This window comes from Gobio gobio (genome assembly GCF_949357685.1).
Source record: "Gobio gobio genome assembly, chromosome: 15".
Classification (NCBI taxonomy): domain Eukaryota; kingdom Metazoa; phylum Chordata; class Actinopteri; order Cypriniformes; family Gobionidae; genus Gobio; species Gobio gobio.
In genome coordinates this window covers 29,465,290-29,484,255 of record NC_137108.1, presented here as the reverse complement: position 1 = coordinate 29,484,255, position 18,966 = coordinate 29,465,290, and the positions used below count along the sequence as shown (strand labels likewise).

The following is an 18,966-nucleotide window of genomic DNA, read 5'->3' as shown; positions in this document are numbered from 1 at the left end:
ACAAATATTTTACGGAATAAGTCTGTCTTAAAGTGCCCCTATTATGGATTTACCTTTCATGTTGTGTGTAACATAGTTCTAAGTGAATGAATACATCCTGCAAAGTTTTAAATCTGAAAGTGCACCATATATAAAAAGTTATTATCTCTCAAAAGTAATAGTCGACTCTGAGTCAATTAAAAGAATCGTTTTACAAACAAAACGCAAGCGGTTCCGTATTGTCCATCCACTTATTGCGTGCGCAGACACCAAGGAAAACTTGAACCGCCTCAAACACTGCAGCTGATTCCTGCGGATACTGGATAGCATCATGTCGAGAAGACGCTGTGCTCTACAATGTGTTTATTGTGTAGGTATCTGGCTAACCGACTAACTACTGAAATACTACTGTAAATCAACTGTGGGCTGCAGTATTACCTAAAACTGTCTATTAATGCAGATTGTCTGTTGTTCTTACTACTTTGAGTAAAGATAAAGGGATGAGGCAAGATTTGTTTGGCAAACTTTAATGTTACATCAGTCATTCACGTTGGTGCTGGGCTAATGTATGCGCTGTTATTGATACAGTTCCCACATGTGCACCGTAATAAATTAGAAACACCCTTGTTAATGCTGATGGTGAGGAATTACAGTTGAAACACCTCATAATGTACCTCAAACTGAGTAGCATCACTGAGAAACGTCCTGCTCAGGGTTCAGGATAAATAACTAGTTCTTCCAATGTTTCATCATCGATTCAGACTCGCGCTGGGATTGGTGTAAAATTGATGTCATTGTTACTGTCTTTACAGCATGTACTATCGCTGAGCATTAGGAAGCCTCTGAATGGAGCTGGAGTTCAGTTATGGTTATGGGCGTTTTTTTCCGAAATATGCGCTGTACGTGGTAGACCAATTAGCCATCCGACCAATCTGAGCAGAGTAGGCTCGCTGAAAGGAGGGATTTAGAGAGACTGATTCATCCATCGAGTCGCTTGAGAGTCATTGAACATTGTGGTGATATGCAATGTATATGAGAAAATGAAACATTTTGACATTTGATGCATGAAACCCTGTTGTTGGAGACCTCCAAAACTAAATTAGGAAACTTTAAAACAGCATAATAGGGCATTTAAAGATTTCCGCAACTGCAATCTTATTAAAAGGATGACATATTTTTACTTGGGGGGGGGGGCTGTATTAAGACTGATAAAGTTTTTTTTTCTCCAGTGTTCATTCACTGCTCATGTTCAGCTCTCGGAATTGCCAGCTTGAATTCTTGGGATTTTATGCGAGTCTGCTCCTTTGCAGCCTTAAAAAGCTGAAGTGAGAGATACACAGACAGAAGCACACCCACACAGCTCTGCTCCGCTGAGGCCTGTCCCCTTATCACAGGTCTGTGGAGAGCTCTTCAGCAGTGGCTGACTGTGGTCTGCAGGCGGAGGGCTTGAGAGTGAAGTTTACTGTGAGAGCATAATGCAAACATGCAGCACGGTCTGAAACATGATGATAACTCAGAAACCTGCTGGACAGGAGAAGCTGTGCTAACAGACTGAGCAGGGGAGAGTGGGTAAGCTGTGCCACTTCCTTAAAGTGGATGTCTAATGCCATTTCATGCATTCTGACTTATTGACACTGTTAAAGAGTTGGATTCTCATGCTAAACATGGCCAAAGTTTCAAGAAATGAGTTGGAAGTATGACGGAGTATTTCTGTGCCGAATACACTCCTTCAGGGTTCGTATACATTTTTATAAAGTTTTTTTTTGAGTATGGCCCTGTATGATGTCATAAAGGGCGGGATTCCTTGTATGGGCACTTCTCCCGGATGAGCGCGCACACATCAACCAGAGCGAGAGCCAGAAAACGCCCATCAAAGTGCTTCGTTCGGGTTATGCCACAGGTCACAGCACGCCTCGGATGTTTTCGGAAAGAAGTGGAACAGCTGTATCTGTCTTTTATAAATCTGATAAAACTAAAGACTTTCTGGAGATATGAAGGATGCTATACTACTCTATAGGTACTCTAGATTAACATAAGATTGGCAGAAACTGTGTGTTATGTCCCCTTTAAAGGGTTAGTTCACCCAAAACTGAAAATTAGACGGACCATGATTTACTCACCCTTAAGTCATCCTAGGTGTATATGACATTCTTCTTTAAGTTAAAATTAAAATGTCTTGGCTCTTCCAAGCTTTATAATGACAGTGAGATTTTTGAAGTCCATAAAAGTGCATCTATCCATCATATAACTGCTCCACACGGCTCCGGGGGTTAATAAAGGCCTTCTGAAGCGAAGTGGCACGTTTGTGTAAGAAAAATATGGCACGTTTGTGTAAAATAACTAGCTTCCAGCGGTCAGAGGTACGCAAGTCGACTTGCGCTAAAAGAGTAACTCCTGACGTGATGTACAGGAGCATTGCAAGCTTTGATGCCTCTCATGGATAGGGCTGGGCAACAAAAGCCCCTCCTCTCTTATATCAAAATCCTCCGCCATTTCTAGGGTTGGGAATCGTGAGAAATTTTCCGGTTCCGGTTCCGGTTTCGGTTCCGGTTTCGGTTCCGCCTAACGATTCCGGTTCCGATTCCGGTTCCATTAAAATTATTACACAAATAGTGGTAAAGGAAAAAGGCACAATACGCAACTCAAACAATCCATTTTGTGTTTATTACTTGCTCTAAAATTAATTTACAGGTTGGCAATGTCAAAAAAGTCCTGTACTGTACATATATTACAGTATTAATTAAGCCATTCTTGCAACACATTGTTTTTCAAATGAACACCTCTGAAATTGTCTTATTACATTTTATCTCTCTGTCTCTGAATAAAACCAAGTTATAAATTATATTTATTAGTTATATTTATTAATTAGTTGTATATTAATTTAATAGTAATTCAGTTATTCAGTGAACTTGTAAATAATAAATTGCAATTCAGCATTACAAAGGTAATTGTGCCTAAACCATGGTGACTCAACGGTTGACATACATATACATATATATATATATATATATATATATATATATATATATATATATATATATATATATATATATATATATATATATATATATATATATATATATATATATATATATATATATATATATATATATATATATATATATATATATATATATATATATATATATATATATATATATATATATATATATATATATATATAGGCCTTACACTATAAATCTGTTATAAGCCCTGAGGCACTCTGTGCTGTAGCAAATGTTTTGTCAAATTGCTAGTGCAGCCTCCTTTGCATGTTATTAACTTTTCACATTTTGCTTCATTATCATTCATTCTTTGGAAATGAATCCATACTTGTGACTTTCTCTTCGCCATGCTGGTGGTCAACGAGAAAATATCTGACGCAAAACCGTAAATGTGTAGCGCGAGGGCTTTCAGTGCTGAACTGCATTGCACTCCTGGAAGCGGCAGGCAACGTAATTAATATTCATGATGAGGTGAGCCAGGGTTGCCAGGTTTTCACAACAAAACCCGCACAATTGCACAATCGCTTCAACCCGCGGACATGAAACACAGCCCGCGGCAACAGTGGAAAACGGGAAAGCGGGAAAACCACGGACTTGGCAACACTGGCTGTCACTCGCTATGAAAGGATACGCTTCCAGCGCTTCGCACACACATTGCACCAGAACCGTTTTCGGAACCGAAACTTAGGAATTTCGCGCGGTTCTGGTATTTTTCAAAAATCAGTTTCGGTTCTGAATAAGAACCGGTTCTCGGTTCCCAACCCTAGCCATTTCTCTATAAAAATTCTCGTTTTACACTTTTCATTTATGACCGGTGTTTTGTTTTGCTCCATCCTCTGCGCTTCTGCGTTCGTCAATGCGCATTTGTCAAGATTTCTAGGGTCAAGGGTTACTCTGTCAACATAAGTGGACTTGCGTACCGCTGACCGCCGGAAGCTAATCATTTAGTCTGTAAAGTTTTAAATATGGATATTTTTCTTACACAAACGCGCCACTTCGCTTCAGAAGACCTTTATTAACCCCCGGAGCCATTTTATGATGGATAGATGCACTTTTATGGACTTAAAAATGGCCCAACAAGTCACAGCCATTATAAAGCTAGGAAGAGCCAGGACATTTTTAATATAACTCTGATTTTATTCGTCTGAAAGAAGAATGTAATAAACACCTAGGATGACTTGAGTATGAGTAAATCATGGTCTAATTTTAATTTTTAGGTGAACTAACCCTTTATAAGTTGTCCTCTAGGCATGGAGAAATTAGAAGTGATAAAATCTATATGCCTTAATACATTTCAACTCAAATTAGAAGAAATTGTCTACAAATTAAATATTTTGGGCATATTTTAATGATTTACATTACAAATAAAAACATTAATCCAAATGGGGGGGGGGGAATTAACCAATTCATAATCTTGTTCACATTTCCATAAACCAATAATCAAATAATTTGTTTTAATAATCAAAGTATTTTAATGCTACAATTTTCAACATTTTGAAATAGTAATTATACACTTTACCCCACAGCTAACATTTTGGGCAACATGCTTGATTTAACAATTCATGACTAATATTTATCAAAATAATTGACATTTGTACACACAACAATTTTTTACCAACATGTATATTTCATGTACCTGCCATGTAGAAAATTGACTTGGCAATGCAAAAAAAAATGCTATCTAAAAAGGCAGCTGTATGATTGGTCCTTATAAACGTATGGTCATCTAAAAATGACATGCAGTTTGGCTTGCTAGATTAAGGAGGTGACACATCTTACCCCACCCCCACCACTTGGACAGTTTCCTACAGACTAGTGCACTAATGTAACAGAAGTCACAAAGAAACGATAACAGTTCAATGTCTGCAAGAGTGTTAATGTGCTTGATTAAACTGAACTACATTACAGTGCCGTCGTTAGACGAAGCTTGGCGGCAGAAAATGAGAGAACATAAAAACGATTTATTTGAAGCCATTTGGAGAAAGCGCCCTGCAAAACCCTGATGATATCACCGCACAGCCTCTCTCTCTTTTTGAGACACAGAGGGCGACTGCAAGGGAGAGAAAATCAATCAAGAGCGCAGTGTGAGTAAACACTTCAGGGAGGCACAGCCACAGATGCAAGCGCTATGGACAAGTCACGTCTGCCAACCCCAAACCAGCTAGACACACACACACACGCAATGAAATGTGTTGCGAAACAAGAGAATGCATCTCCTCTCAAGAAAGGCACAAGCTGTCGTCACTTCTGCTCCAAGCGAAAACAGCGAGAGAGAGAGACCGTGTGGGAGAATTCACGAGACATTGCAGTACTAGGGCTCTAATTATTGGCAAAAATGTAAGCGAAAGTGTCGACATTTGCAATTATTAACATCGGTTAATATAAATAGTTATTTAGTTATGCTTTATTTTGACTATGTATCCATAAAGAAGCTGTAAAGCATGTTTCTGAATTAATTTAATGCTATTTTATAGATCAGTAAAAAAAGGATCAAGTGTCTAAAGGGTCAACTTCACATTGGCTCTCTTAGCACCATGAAAAACAAACCGTTATTCAAATTTTCAACAATTTATACATGGGAAGCGAGCAACACAACAACACTAGAGCACATAATGAATGAAGGCTTCATTGTAAGTTCACATTTTTTCACAAGAGACCCTGCAGTTCAGCGTGAGCTCATCGACTGTCCACGCGCAGAGTTCTGGACTCTGTACAGAATGGCTCTCTTATTTACATTGAGTCGTTTATAACCCAAGTGAATACCGACTGTTCCACTCTCTGCAAAAGCAAGGGGAACAACATCTAGCAAAATTGAAAATTACTTTCTTCAGCTTTCATTTTCAAGTGTCTCTGTTTATATAGTCTTTAAACAAACCTGTGTTACCAAGGCAACGACTGATGCGTTTGAATTAAACCCCAAAGAGCGGCCGTTATCAGCCTCACGGTGGAAAATGAAATGCACTGCAATGAGAACCGTTCGACCCGACAGTGGAAAAGCCCTATATTTATGTGTCAAAGTGACCATGTCTTAGAAAGTAAACACAGTAATTTATGCCTTAAGTGAACGTAAACAGTTGAGAAAGAAAATGCATGAGTATACTGGATCTGTGCGGTTGGTCTTAAAGTGACAGCATCCAAATTTACCTGCTGTCGTTATTATTGATACATCAAATCAAACATCAAAAAAAGAGAAAATCGCTCACTGATTTTGACTGAGTCACTTTTGTAACTTTAATAAGAATAAACATACACTCACCTAAAGGATTATTAGGAACACCTGTTCAATTTCTCATTAATGCAATTATCTAATCAACCAATCACATGGCAGTTGCTTCAATGCTTTTAGGGGTGTGGTCCTGGTCAAGACAATCTCCTGAACTCCAAACTGAATGTCAGAATGGGAAAGAAAGGTGATTTAAGCAATTTTGAGCGCGGCATGGTTGTTGGTGCCAGACGGGCCGGTCTGAGTATTTCACAATCTGCTCAGTTACTGGGATTTTCACGCACAACCATTTCTAGGGTTTACAAAGAATGGTGTGAAAAGGGAAAAACATCCAGTATGCGGCAGTCCTGTGGGCGAAAATGCCTTGTTGATGCTAGAGGTCAGAAGAGAATGGGCCGACTGATTCAAGCTGATAGAAGAGCAACTTTGACTGAAATAACCACTCGTTACAACCGAGGTATGCAGCAAAGCATTTGTGAAGCCACAACACGCACAACCTTGAGGCGGATGGGCTACAGCAGCAGAAGACCCCACCAGGTACCACTCATCTCCACTACAAATAGGAAAAAGAGGCTACAATTTGCACGATCTCACCAAAATTGGACAGTTGAAGACTGGAAAAATGTTGCCTGGTCTGATGAGTCTCGATTTCTGTTGAGACATTCAGATGGTAGAATCAGAATTTGGCGTAAACAGAATGAGAACATGGATCCATCATGCCTTGTTACCACTGTGCAGGCTGGTGGTGTAATGGTGTGGGGGATGTTTTCTTGGCACACTTTAGGCCCCTTAGTGCCAATTGGGCATTGTTTAAATGCCACGGCCTACCTGAGCATTGTTTCTTACCATGTCCATCCCTTTATGACCACCATGTACCCATCCTCTGATGGCTAATTCCAGCAGGATAATGCACCATGTCACAAAGCTTGAATCATTTCAAATTGGTTTCTTGAACATGACAATGAAATCACTGTACTAAAATGGCCCCCACAGTCACCAGATCTCAACCCAATAGAGCATCTTTGGGATGTGGTGGAACGGGAGCTTTGTGCCCTGGATGTGCATCCCACAAATCTCCAACAACTATCCTATCAATATGCGCCAACATTTCTAAAGAATGCTTTCAGCACCTTGTTGAATCAATGCCACGTAGAATTAAGGCAGTTCTGAAGGCGAAAGGGGGTCAAACACAGTGTTAGTAGTGTGGTGTTCCTAATAATCCTTTAGGTGAGTGTATAGGCTATTTAATTTACACAGTGAAGACTATGTAGTGTTTTTATATATTTGATTAATTTATAACTTCTGTAGTATTTCTAATTTCTAGTGCTTGAAGTTTTTCAGGTAGTTTTTGTCTTTGTTCGACTGTAGTTTGTTTTACTATTTGCTTGTAATTCGTTTCTTTGTTCTTTCTTTATCACTTCATTAAGCTTGAGAGTTTTTTTTTTTACTTAGGCTAGTATTGGTTAGTGATATTGAAAATGGTGACAAGAATTATGAAATGTCAACGGTATAAAAAATGTTGATATCAGAAAAACCTTATTTAAAGCAAAAACAATCATATTGTGATATATATCGATATCGTGAAATAAAGTTACTCATATCGTGATATAAGGATATAAGATTTTGGTCATATTGCGCAGCCCTAAGATCAATTTGTTTTTAAATTCTGTAGCAAAGCAGCAATCACACAACAAAATCTTCATATTGTATAACTGTATCTCATAAAGTCTTCAGGGGTCTTCACATAAGCTACCCTCTTTCCAAATCACAGCATTGCTGTTAAGCATCATGCTATGTAGTTGTAAATTAGGTGCAAACTGCCTGGTTCTTAAGCTCTGGAGGCCAGCTACATAAACATGAACACCATTAAGGGTTGGTTTCCCATCGACTGAGAAGCGATACAAGCTCAACATGCTGCAAATGAGGTCTGAGCATTGCAGAATGAGGTCTGTGGAGACGGTTAGGACAACAGTAGCTGAGCCTGAGCAAGCAAGCTGTTCTATCCCCTAAAGCAAACCTAAACATAATTTAGCAGATAATCTGACCGCACTGGCAGCTTGAAAGTAAAAAGAGCTAGAGCGAATAGGAATATGAAAATATTTGCCATATGCTGAAATAATAATAATAAATCTGATTTATAATTGTTTACAAATAAATTTAAAAATAAATGTGAAAACACTGAAAATCATTGCTTGTTGCTAAAAAATTGTTGTGATGAGTCTTTATTAGTTTAGCGATTAACACTGGCTACCTGCTGATTTACATAAGATGGATACTTTCACAAAAAGCAAAGAGGTGAAAGTGAGCTAGGTGTTTTTTATGGTTTTAGTTTTCGTTAACTATAATAACCCTGATGTGGCCTCCTGAGTAACAGTTTGAGGAACAGTTTCTGTAACATGATAGGAAAAGATTCAATTAGTCCTGACAGACTTTTACAAATACTGCAGCAGATGTATCATACTGGAACCAGCCTGTCTGTTAGTGGTATTATTTTGCATGGGCTGCATTAGCAAGCCCAACTCAGTGCTGTTCCTTTAGACAAGTCTGGCTCTGATACCTTTTGGCTAAGGATGACCCATTTCCATAAAACACTATCTGTACTCAGAGAAGGCCAGAAGCACTGTCAAACATGCACGCTAACAGCAGGGCATCCAGCACACACACTTGTGGTTTTTTCACATCAGAAGACATTTCAGAGATGTCATAAATGAGGTCACCAGTCATCTCACCGTCTAAACTTTCACTGCTGCAACATGTGCTCAATCTCATCATCGTCTTAAAGCATAGCCAACTGTTTAGAGGGCCTTTAGACCCCTATAAACCTGTGAAACTTTAAAGTTATTAGCATAAATTATCCTTCCTTATAGTCAGTGGCGGACAGGTTATGGGCCAAATATGGTTATAAGCGTTCTGTGTTCAGAAACCAGTGTTACGGGCCATGTCCGTGCGTCAGCTGTCAATAACTTCATATCCGCACTACCCTTGAATTCTGCAGAACCCATGGAAACATAGAAGGCGTTTTAATATAGTATGCTTTATTAGACAGGCAAGCAACTTTTTGGATATGCATTCATCAACAGAAAACTAATCATTGTTATACAGCACAGAGACAACACTATTTTGTCAAGTGGCTAACATAGCATAATCAGAGAGAGCTTTCTCCAAATTAATTGCATGTCATTTATCAACAGTCATTTAGTCATCCGGTTTTTATTAATGATATTCTAATATTAATCTAGATTACTGCAAAGTGCAACAAGTCTCTCGTACCAGCCACAGAGTGAACGTACAAAGTAATGTTATAACAATTTCAACTTACTCAAATGTATTTAGTATGATTGTTTTAACCTTGTACAACAGCTCTGCGTTACCCCAAATATGCAAAGAAAAGAGCTGTGTGCCAGTTGAATAATGCATGTGAATGGGGTCTAATTCTATTAGAGTAAAAAAAACATGGACAGACAACTTCAAATTAAACCCCGCGGCTCGTGACGACACATTGATGTCTTAAGACACGAAACGATCGGTTTCTGCGAGAAACCCAACGGTATTTATGCTATTTCACCTCATATCAGACGAATGTCTTCAGCTCTTCAGACCGCCATCAGTTCCTGTGAGTAAGGTCAAAATAGCGGCCAGGTCATAGATACATAGATGCCTCCTTAGTGCCTTCGCGGATCGCTCAAATAAGTAATCTACGTATATATATCTATGACCCGGACGGTATTTTGACCTTACTCACAGGAACTGATGGCTGTCTGAAGAGCTGAAGACATTCGTCTGATATGAGGTGAAATATGAGGCGAGTTAAAAATCTTCATTTGTGTTCTACTGAAGAAACAAAGACACAGGGATGCCTTAGGGGGTAAGCAGAAAGACATAAAATTTTAATTTTTGGGTGAACTATCCCTTTAAGGCCAGTTCACATCGGGACGATTTCTGCGCGCGTTTATCGCCGAAGTTTAACGCCTCGTGACTAAACAAAGGGCAATGTGAGTGTGCACGCCGACGCGTAAAACGCCAGCGTAAATGCGCCATTTTTTAAAAAACGCCTCAGGTTCGTTTTTTTATTTTGACGCGGCGCGTTAAAAACTGTACCAATGAGATCAGCGCTTTTGTTCACGTGCCTGGAGCTGCTGAAGTGACAGTAAAACATGACTTGGTGGCGGTCAAGCACAAAACGGTCTTGCCGAGCACACATTGATACGACGAAGAAGTAGTAAGTAGACAAAGAAGAAGATGAGCTGCTAATGCTGCTTGCCAGTTAGTAAAAAGTGTGTGTGAATGGTTTTGGCAAGCACGTAAATACTGTCTCTCTTCTTCTTCTGTGTGACAAGCGAGTGTCAGAAGCGTAAAGTGCCGCAGCACCACCTTGTGTACCGGGAGCACATCTACTGAATGTGCACGTTCACTCGGCGCATCGCCAGTGGAAATCGCTTGGGTGTGAACACTCAAGACGCGCCGAAAAACGTCACGAAAAACGCTGCCGATAAGCGCGCGTGATATTCGTCCCGTGTGTACAGGCCTTTACTGTTTTTTTACTGTGTTTTTGGTCAAATAAATGCAGCCTTGGTGAGCATAAGAGACTTCTTTCAAACAAACAAAAACATATCCAAACTTCCAGTGTTCATCTCTAATAAAATTTTATATTTAGATCTATAAAAAGAAAAGTCAGTCAAGAAAGATTCAAACCCATAACCTCACACTTTTTCACATCAGCTCAGCAAGAAGCTGAGCCCCTAAAAGACTGAAATCCAAGAATCACCCCCATCTCAATGTCACATCCCCTCACATTCACACAACACAACTCTCTCTACAACTGTGTAACCCAACCTCCAATCCAGGTTCTGTTTTCTTCAGCACACGCATCTGTAACTCGACCAACATCCCATTTTCTATAGTTCTGTTCAGCGCACGTCTCTTATCACGATGTAATCTGCCTGTTTCCTTTGTGCCTCTGTTATCCGATCTAAAGCCAGTCACTTCACATCCTGAGCCATTATACCACCCGCCACTTAATATAGTTTAATGTCTCTGACTTCATTAGGGGACGGAAGCAAGTGGACAACCAACTCATTACTCCAGTCTAAGTTCTGCTGGCTGCTCTATTGAACCATTTTCAGATATATATTTAGAAGGTTTTCTACTGGAGGAAGCTAAACAAGTTTTACTATCACAATACCTATAAAACTCTGGCCATCACAGAACATCAATTTAGATCACCGTCTCTCAAATGACACCGATCAGAAAAATTATGATATTGCATTTAGGTCCTTACGCTTAAAGGCAAAATGATTCATTTCTAAATATGACAGGCGAAGAGAAAGAAAAAGAAGAGGAGGGAAAGAGAGAGAGAGCGAGAGAATGATAGCAAGGGAGATGTGAAGAGCGAAGATGAAAGGAAATCAAGGCAGAATCCCAATGCGTGGAGAAGGGGATCTCCTGTGATTAATCATCCTCCAGCCCACTAGAGAAGAAATAATCTTGTTAATGTCAACAATGCCGAATACGCTCCAAATGCAGTTTCAAGATGTAGGATTTCAAGATGGCAGACTAAAGATTGTTTCACGCTATCTGATAGAAGGCTTAATGATAAAGAACAAGCAACGCCGACCGATGGTCCACAGATCAAATCAGCCCTAATGAGCTTTCATTTCATTTCCGACCAGCGTAGAACAGTGCAACACCGGCTCAAAAAGTCTGTCAACATCTCCTACAGACTGCCACCAATTGAATGAGAAATCTCAGAGATCATCATTACGGCGAATTTGCTAGCCGGTGGACCATCTGCATCTCCACAGCAGTAAGATCCTGGAGCAAATGCAATTACAGCCCAGCTGCCGAACTTCAAGGCTTAGTCCACACAAAAATAAAAATGATGACATCATTTACTAACCCTCATGTTGTGCCAAACCTGTGTGACTTTATTCAACAGAACATCAAAGAAGGTATTTTTAATCATGTTGGTCACCAAACCTTTTTGGTGCCCAATAACTTCTATTACAATAAAAAACGTAATATCTTTTTTTATCTGTTTCATTTCACACACATATCATCCTTTTAACTAATACTAATAGAAGCTCTTTTGCTTTTCTTTTTCAAAAGTAACTTTGGTGTTGGAGGAATATTATGCTGATCTGTCTACTGCTCCGCCGCTCACAGGACAGTTCCCCCTTTCTGTCTGGCCGTCTTTCTTTCTATATTCCCTGATGTTTCAGTTCCTCACTTGAAACTCAAGTGAAACAGTTCCAGTTACTAAAATGTGCACATCCAGGGTTATTACAGTTGACTTAAAATGTTTGTCATTTAAACGTTGACTGAAAATATAAATATTTTAATATTTAAAAGATTTTATTTCAGCTAGTTGCCAACATTTCTCGTTTTCATAAGTTTAGCTTGATGTACTAAAATAACAAAAGCTAACATAAAAAATTTAAATAAATAAAAAAAGACATCTTAAAAAAAAATTATAAAAAAAATTACAAATCAGAACAAAATTTCTACAAATTTTATAAATTAAGTGGGAAAAAGTGGAAAATATAAAAATAAAAACAAATGTATTAATTAACAAAAAAAACAATTAACAATAAACAAAATATTAATACAAATAATAGTAATGTTACTAAAATAACACTTTCACATCAGCCTTTCACATCAGAGTTTAAAAAAATAATAATAATAAGCCAGGTAAGCCATTTATAGGTGATTTCCTGAAAAAAAGCAAATACTGTTCTGTGGTGTTAAACATTGCTCTGAGTATCTGGACCAGTCCAACATAGCAACACTGGCTCAACCAATGGCGTGAGTTTGGGGAAGGAGCTATTTGTTTTTTGGTCACACTACACATACAACAAAAACAGAACACATCAAATCACAACCTATACCAATAATAACTGTAACATATATACACGTGAACAACAAAACTAGAAATTATAAATAATGTATGATCATCTCTTCATTTCGGCACAAGTTAGTGGGTGGGATATATTAGGCAGCAAGTGAACATTTTGTCCTCAAAGTTGATGTGTTAGAAGCAGGAAAAATAGGCAAGCGTAAGGATTTGTGTGAGTTTGGCAAGGGCCAATATAGGGATGCACCGAAATGAAAATTCTTGGCCGAAGCTGAATAATAATAAAACACTTGGCCGAAGGCCGAATGCGTTTTTTCTATTTTTTTCCCATTTATTTTGCCAATTTTTTCACTATTGCATAAATTAGCTTTTTTACTATTTTGTCTTGCTTTTAAAATTACACACACAAAAAAATATAAAAAAAACTACCATTTAAAAAGATTTATTTAACACTGAACATTTTTAGCATTCCAGCAGACATTATACAAACAAAGCACAATATAACTTATAAGATGGCCAAATAAAAATATTTTTATTTTATTTTCTCTTATCTTTGGCTATCCCTACAGGTATCATAATCAAATTTTCATTGTTTGTTCATGAGAGGTTTTGAAAGCCTATAACTCGGCACTGAATAAGAACTCTGGCGGTTTGAGCAGTGAGTAGAGTCTGACTAACTTAAAACCATGGCTCTGAACCGGTTCAAGGAACAAAAACGAAAACCGGAAACGAACTAAATTTTAAGAGGAACAAAAACTCAATTTGAATCGTTCTGAACAGAAACGTTAATTTGAAATGACCATTAACCGGTTAATAACGTTATTTTATCGTTCTCTTTAATATTTTAATTTGGCAGTGACCAATCATGAATAGAGTAGTCCAGCATGTGACGTTGACGGATCAAGCGTGAGTGAAATGCCCACGCACCAGTCATCTATGAATCTTCCGGTAACGCAAGTCAGTGTAGAGCGCACATTTTCATGCCTCAAGTACATTTCTTTCCCCGCTGAGGTCTACAATGAAAGTGCAGGTATTGGAGGACATTCTTTTCGTATGTTTAAATAAGCAGTACGGACTTTAAGCTCAAATAGACTGATTTAGGCTAGTTTATGGATTCCGTTTAAGCCTATCCAAGTAGGTTACTAGCATCTATCAAACATTTTTCCTATAGTCTTTCAGATTGCCAATACAGGAGAGGTACATTTTTTCTATATAGACGGTTGATGCTTCGTATTAAATAGTATGTTATATTGCATTAAATGATCAAGCTTTATTAGCTGACTGAATTTGATTATGTGATGCAAGGACGTGTTGCGCAGTGTTTGCTTTGAAATTACCAGTTTACGGTACATTAAAAGAGCAATGGTTATCCAGTTTATTGAGCCTATTCTTTATTCATGCAATTTTTAAAACAAGTCGTGTTGAAAAAAAGTTATGTACAAAGAATGTTATCACTCTTCTGAAAAGAATTAGGCATAAGAGGGCCACTTTCGATTGTCTAACGCTCCATTAAAACAGGTCCGCTGTTTATGCTTTGTAATTAATGCATGTATTTCTGTTGTGGTTTTAAAAATGTTATTAAATAAATATTCAAGCTTAATTACCATGCGTATTATTATTATTGAGTGAAAAATAAGTCTATTTAAACATATTTGTATAGGCTAAATTAAAATAACGTTATTAACCGTTATTTTTTCAAATCAAAACGTTTTCGGAACAGTAATGTTTATTGAGGAACGCAAAAACGGAAACGCTATAATATCGATTCTGCTCGGAGTGAACCGATTGATATTTTTTTCCGTTTTTAAGCCCTGCTTAAAACATATTGGCCATTGCGTACAAGAGATCAAAAACTATGTCACCACTGCAGAAACACGTTGTAAATGGATACATTTGACGTTCTACAGACACAAATATGCACTGGAGCATTTGCCAATATACTATTATTACAGTATCAACTGAGGGTGCTCTTGCTTGCATTTGAGGGTGCTTAGACAATTCAGCCGAACAGTGTCAGCAAACGGTCATTTCTGCGTCTTTCTCGGACACTTTAAAGCCTTGTTTATACTCGACGCGTCCGCACGAGCGCGAAAATGACGTCATCACAGAGTGCCAAGCAGACTAGGCGTGCGCACAGTCAGCGGAGGCTCACGCTGTGGAGCCAGACGAAAGTATAAACAAGGCTTAATGTTTTCACACTTCCGACATGTGCTGCATTGCTGCATTTAGAAGCGTGCGCGCCTCTCTCACACGCACTGGTTTCTATATTTGATTGCGTCATCAAAAACCTCATTGTTCGTAAAATGTATTCAGTCTTTTCACTTATTCTGCAATTTTTGCTATTTTCGGCCGAATAATTTCGGTTGCCGAACATTCGGTGCATCCCTAGGCCAAATTGTGATGGCTAGACGACTGGGTCAGAGCATCTCCAAAACTGCAGCTATTGTGGGGTGTTCCCGGTCTGCAGTGGAAGGGACACTGATGAACCAGCGACAGGGTCATGGCCAAGGCTCATTGATGCATGTGGGGAGCAAAGGCTGGCCCGTGTGTCCGATCAGACAGACGAGCTACTGTAGCTCAAATTGCTCAAGAAGTTAATGCTGGCTCTGGTAGAAAGGTGTCAGAATACACAGTGCATCGCAGTTTGTTGTGTATGGGGCTGCATAGAAAACCTTTGGTTCTGCCATCCACATGGATGTTCCTTTGACACGTACCACCTACCTAAGCATTGTTGCAGACCATGTACACCGTTTCATGGAAACAGTATTCCCTGGTGGCTGTGGCCTCTTTCAGAAGGATAATGTGCTCTGCCACAAAGTAAAAATGGTTAAGGAATGGTTTGAGGGGCATAACAACGAGTTTGAGGTGTTGACTTGGCCTCTAAATTCCCCAGATCTCAATCCAATCGAGCATCTGTGGGATGTGCTGAACAAACAAGTCCGATCCATGGAGGTCCCACCTCGCAACTTACAGGACTTGCTGCTAACATCTTGGTGCCAAATACCACAGCACACCTTCAGGGGTCTAGTGGGGTCCATGCCTTGACAGGTCAGGGCTGTTTTGGCAGCAAAAGGGAGACCACCACAATATTAGCCTGTTATGCCTGATCGGTGTATTTATTTTTTTACTTTACAAATTTAGCTAATTAAATTTTTTTTTTTTTTACATTTTCTCTCTACCTGTTCACGCTGTTATTTTCTTTAACATAACAGTACTTAAGATAAACTTTAAAAGCACATCATGATCATCATATCCACCTAACGGCAGACGAAGGGAGTGCTGTGAAAACAATGAAAGCAATCCAATTCTGTTACTTGAGATGTAACGGAGTGAGCATCCGCTATGCAGGATGTCAATGTATGGATTACAGGTGTCTGCGTACAAGAATGATCATAATGAGCAAACCAAATTTAAACTATCTACACCAGTAAATTAAATTATAATAACTTAGACCTGTAATATTGAAGAGATAAGGCTGGGCAATCTTTAAACATAAAGTAAACTTTAACCGATAGTTTGAGGTTAGATAAACCTGTAAACGGAGTATACTCTGTGATGCTTACTGACAGAAGAAGTAGCTGGAAAAGGTTGAGAGACATAATTTGTTTGCGTTCATTTCTATTTAAGACGAATGTTTTAAAATATGACCTTAAAGGTCCTGCCTCGTCTAGCAGCTGCCATCAACAGGCCCTCTGGAGAACCCCATTAACCCAAATGCCAATATCAGAGTGCTTCACAAGTGCTAACGGAGGGTCTTAATCTAATCCATTACCGATGACCCTGGACAACAGTCATAGGTTTTCCCTCAGTTTTCACTCTCCCAAGCTCTCATGTCAGACATTGCCAATGATGGTCAACAGCACTCTAACTGTTTTTCAGTGCGTCATGCGACTTATATTATAATTCAGTTCCACCCTCTCTTCGACATACCATGTCCAGGAAAGTGAGTCGGCCGCTGGGTTACTGAGGAACAATGGCATTCCTGTGCTCTGTGATGCCAGGTGCCGGCAGGAACACGATCCCTTCCATCTGTCCGTCTGTTCTGGCAAACGCTTGGCCAGGCCCGGGCAGCAGCTAGGGAGAGTCACAGAATGGGACTATTGTTCCAAAGCCTTTCGGAGGAACACACTAAACACCCCCCCCCCCCCCCCCCCCCCGCTTCCCCAACACAAACGTCAACGCACACACACCAGCATAAACTCTCATATCAAAACTGAAACTAAAGACAAACGTTTGCATTTAGACTGTCGTACGCAGAGCCGCTCCTACTGTCAGCCAAAAAACATGCGCCTCACTCGCACCAAGGATGCGCATCTGCAGTTCTGCTGAAGTCTTGCTGAGGGGGAAAACAGCATGCTGCGCTGCACAGCCCGCTCCCATGGAATATGATTCACTTCCTATAAATGTAGGACCCGACAGCCTCTCCTCTCCAAGATAACTCAGCACTGAGCTACTTTCAAATCTGCCTAACCTTATCTATTGCCAAGAATATTATATTTTTAATGACTTTTGGGATTTTCAATTCGAAGCCATGATGAAACGGAAGTAGTAACAGATCTTTTCTTCCATATTGTGACGTAAATCTGAGTATGACGGATTATCAAAAAATAAAAAAAATTGTAGGTTGGGAACTTGGTTGTTGTTCGGATTTTAAGATGTGGCTGTTTTGGGTGCCTATGGAGGGGCGGGGTTTAAACAGACTAAATGATTGGAGAAGTCCGGTATAAATCACCAGAGAATCATTTTCACTGAAAGATTGAGATATGATTAACTACGGATTTGGCTGAAACATTACAAGATCAAAAAACTATCAAATAAATAAATATACATGGATCAATCAATATTTAATATAATTAATTAAACCATTATTTTATAAAAATGATATTTTTCCATTGAGATGATCTTTTATTAATTTTATCCATTTATTAATTTTTTCAGCTGCATGAAATTTTTAGCGAATGCCAGTGTTATTATTATAACCATTTTAAATTTACATTTACATTTTATTCTACTATTATTTTTGAGCAATACCGTAATATTTTTATGTTATTGTCAGCTGAGGTTATTTATTTATTTAATTATGATTTAATGCCATATCAGCAACAATGGCTATATGCATGGCAATCAGCAGTATCACTTCAATACATTGTTTACAATAATTTAACAATTTTGTCCTAAAAACAATCACTATACAAAATCAGGCATATATACCAATAACAACAACAGCAATAATAACACCAATTACATAGAATCTTTCGATTTAATATTTGACAGAAATTCTAAAATTACTCCAGGAGAAACCTTTTTTAAAATGTCCATTAATGTGTTTTCTGAATAAAACCGTTCTCTAATATTATTTAAAAAAGGACATTCTATTAAAATATGTTTTACACTCGTGAAATTCTTACACAGACCACAAACCGGTTCGTCTTCCCCGTTCAATAAATATGAATGAGTGAGTCTTGAATGTCCAATTCGGCATCTCGTATATACAACCTGGTCTTATCTATTTTCAAAATAATAATTAATAACTCCTTGATTTAAAACTGGATTCACCTCATATAATTTGTTATTTACACATTCGTTCCATTCCATTTGCCATTTCTTGTAAATGTACAGGTTCAATATGGGTGTCAGCTGAGGTTATTGTCATGTAAAAATAACATACAGTAAATATGCAAATAGATTAAAAAATGTAAATAAAAATCTGCCCAAATTGTGTAATTTAATTATTTACAAAAAGAAAAGGTCTCATAACAATGCTACATAGACTAGAGATGCACTACAGTCTCAAAGCGATGCTTTGCCTCTATCTTTTTTGGTTTAACGTATTCTCTAAGCACAGCAACCATTTCATGCCCTCAGGCAACGCTTTACCCCCTGGCACACAGGGACTATAAATTCCTCCC

General features: G+C 38.6%; 1 protein-coding gene across 2 annotated transcripts in view; it reads right to left on the bottom strand.

Moving 5' to 3' along the window:
• The window catches only part of galnt1 (UDP-N-acetyl-alpha-D-galactosamine:polypeptide N-acetylgalactosaminyltransferase 1), a 132,116-nt gene that overhangs the window by 111,031 nt on the left and 2,119 nt on the right, over positions 1-18,966 (bottom strand). Inside the window, exon 2 of one of the 2 annotated variants that reach the window (XM_079837755.1) lies at positions 16,988-17,131. The exons of the other annotated variant lie outside the window; for it this stretch is intronic. The gene's annotated coding sequence lies outside the window, so the exon portion shown is untranslated. The remainder of the gene's footprint in view (positions 1-16,987; positions 17,132-18,966) is intronic. 2 annotated transcript variants of the gene reach the window in all.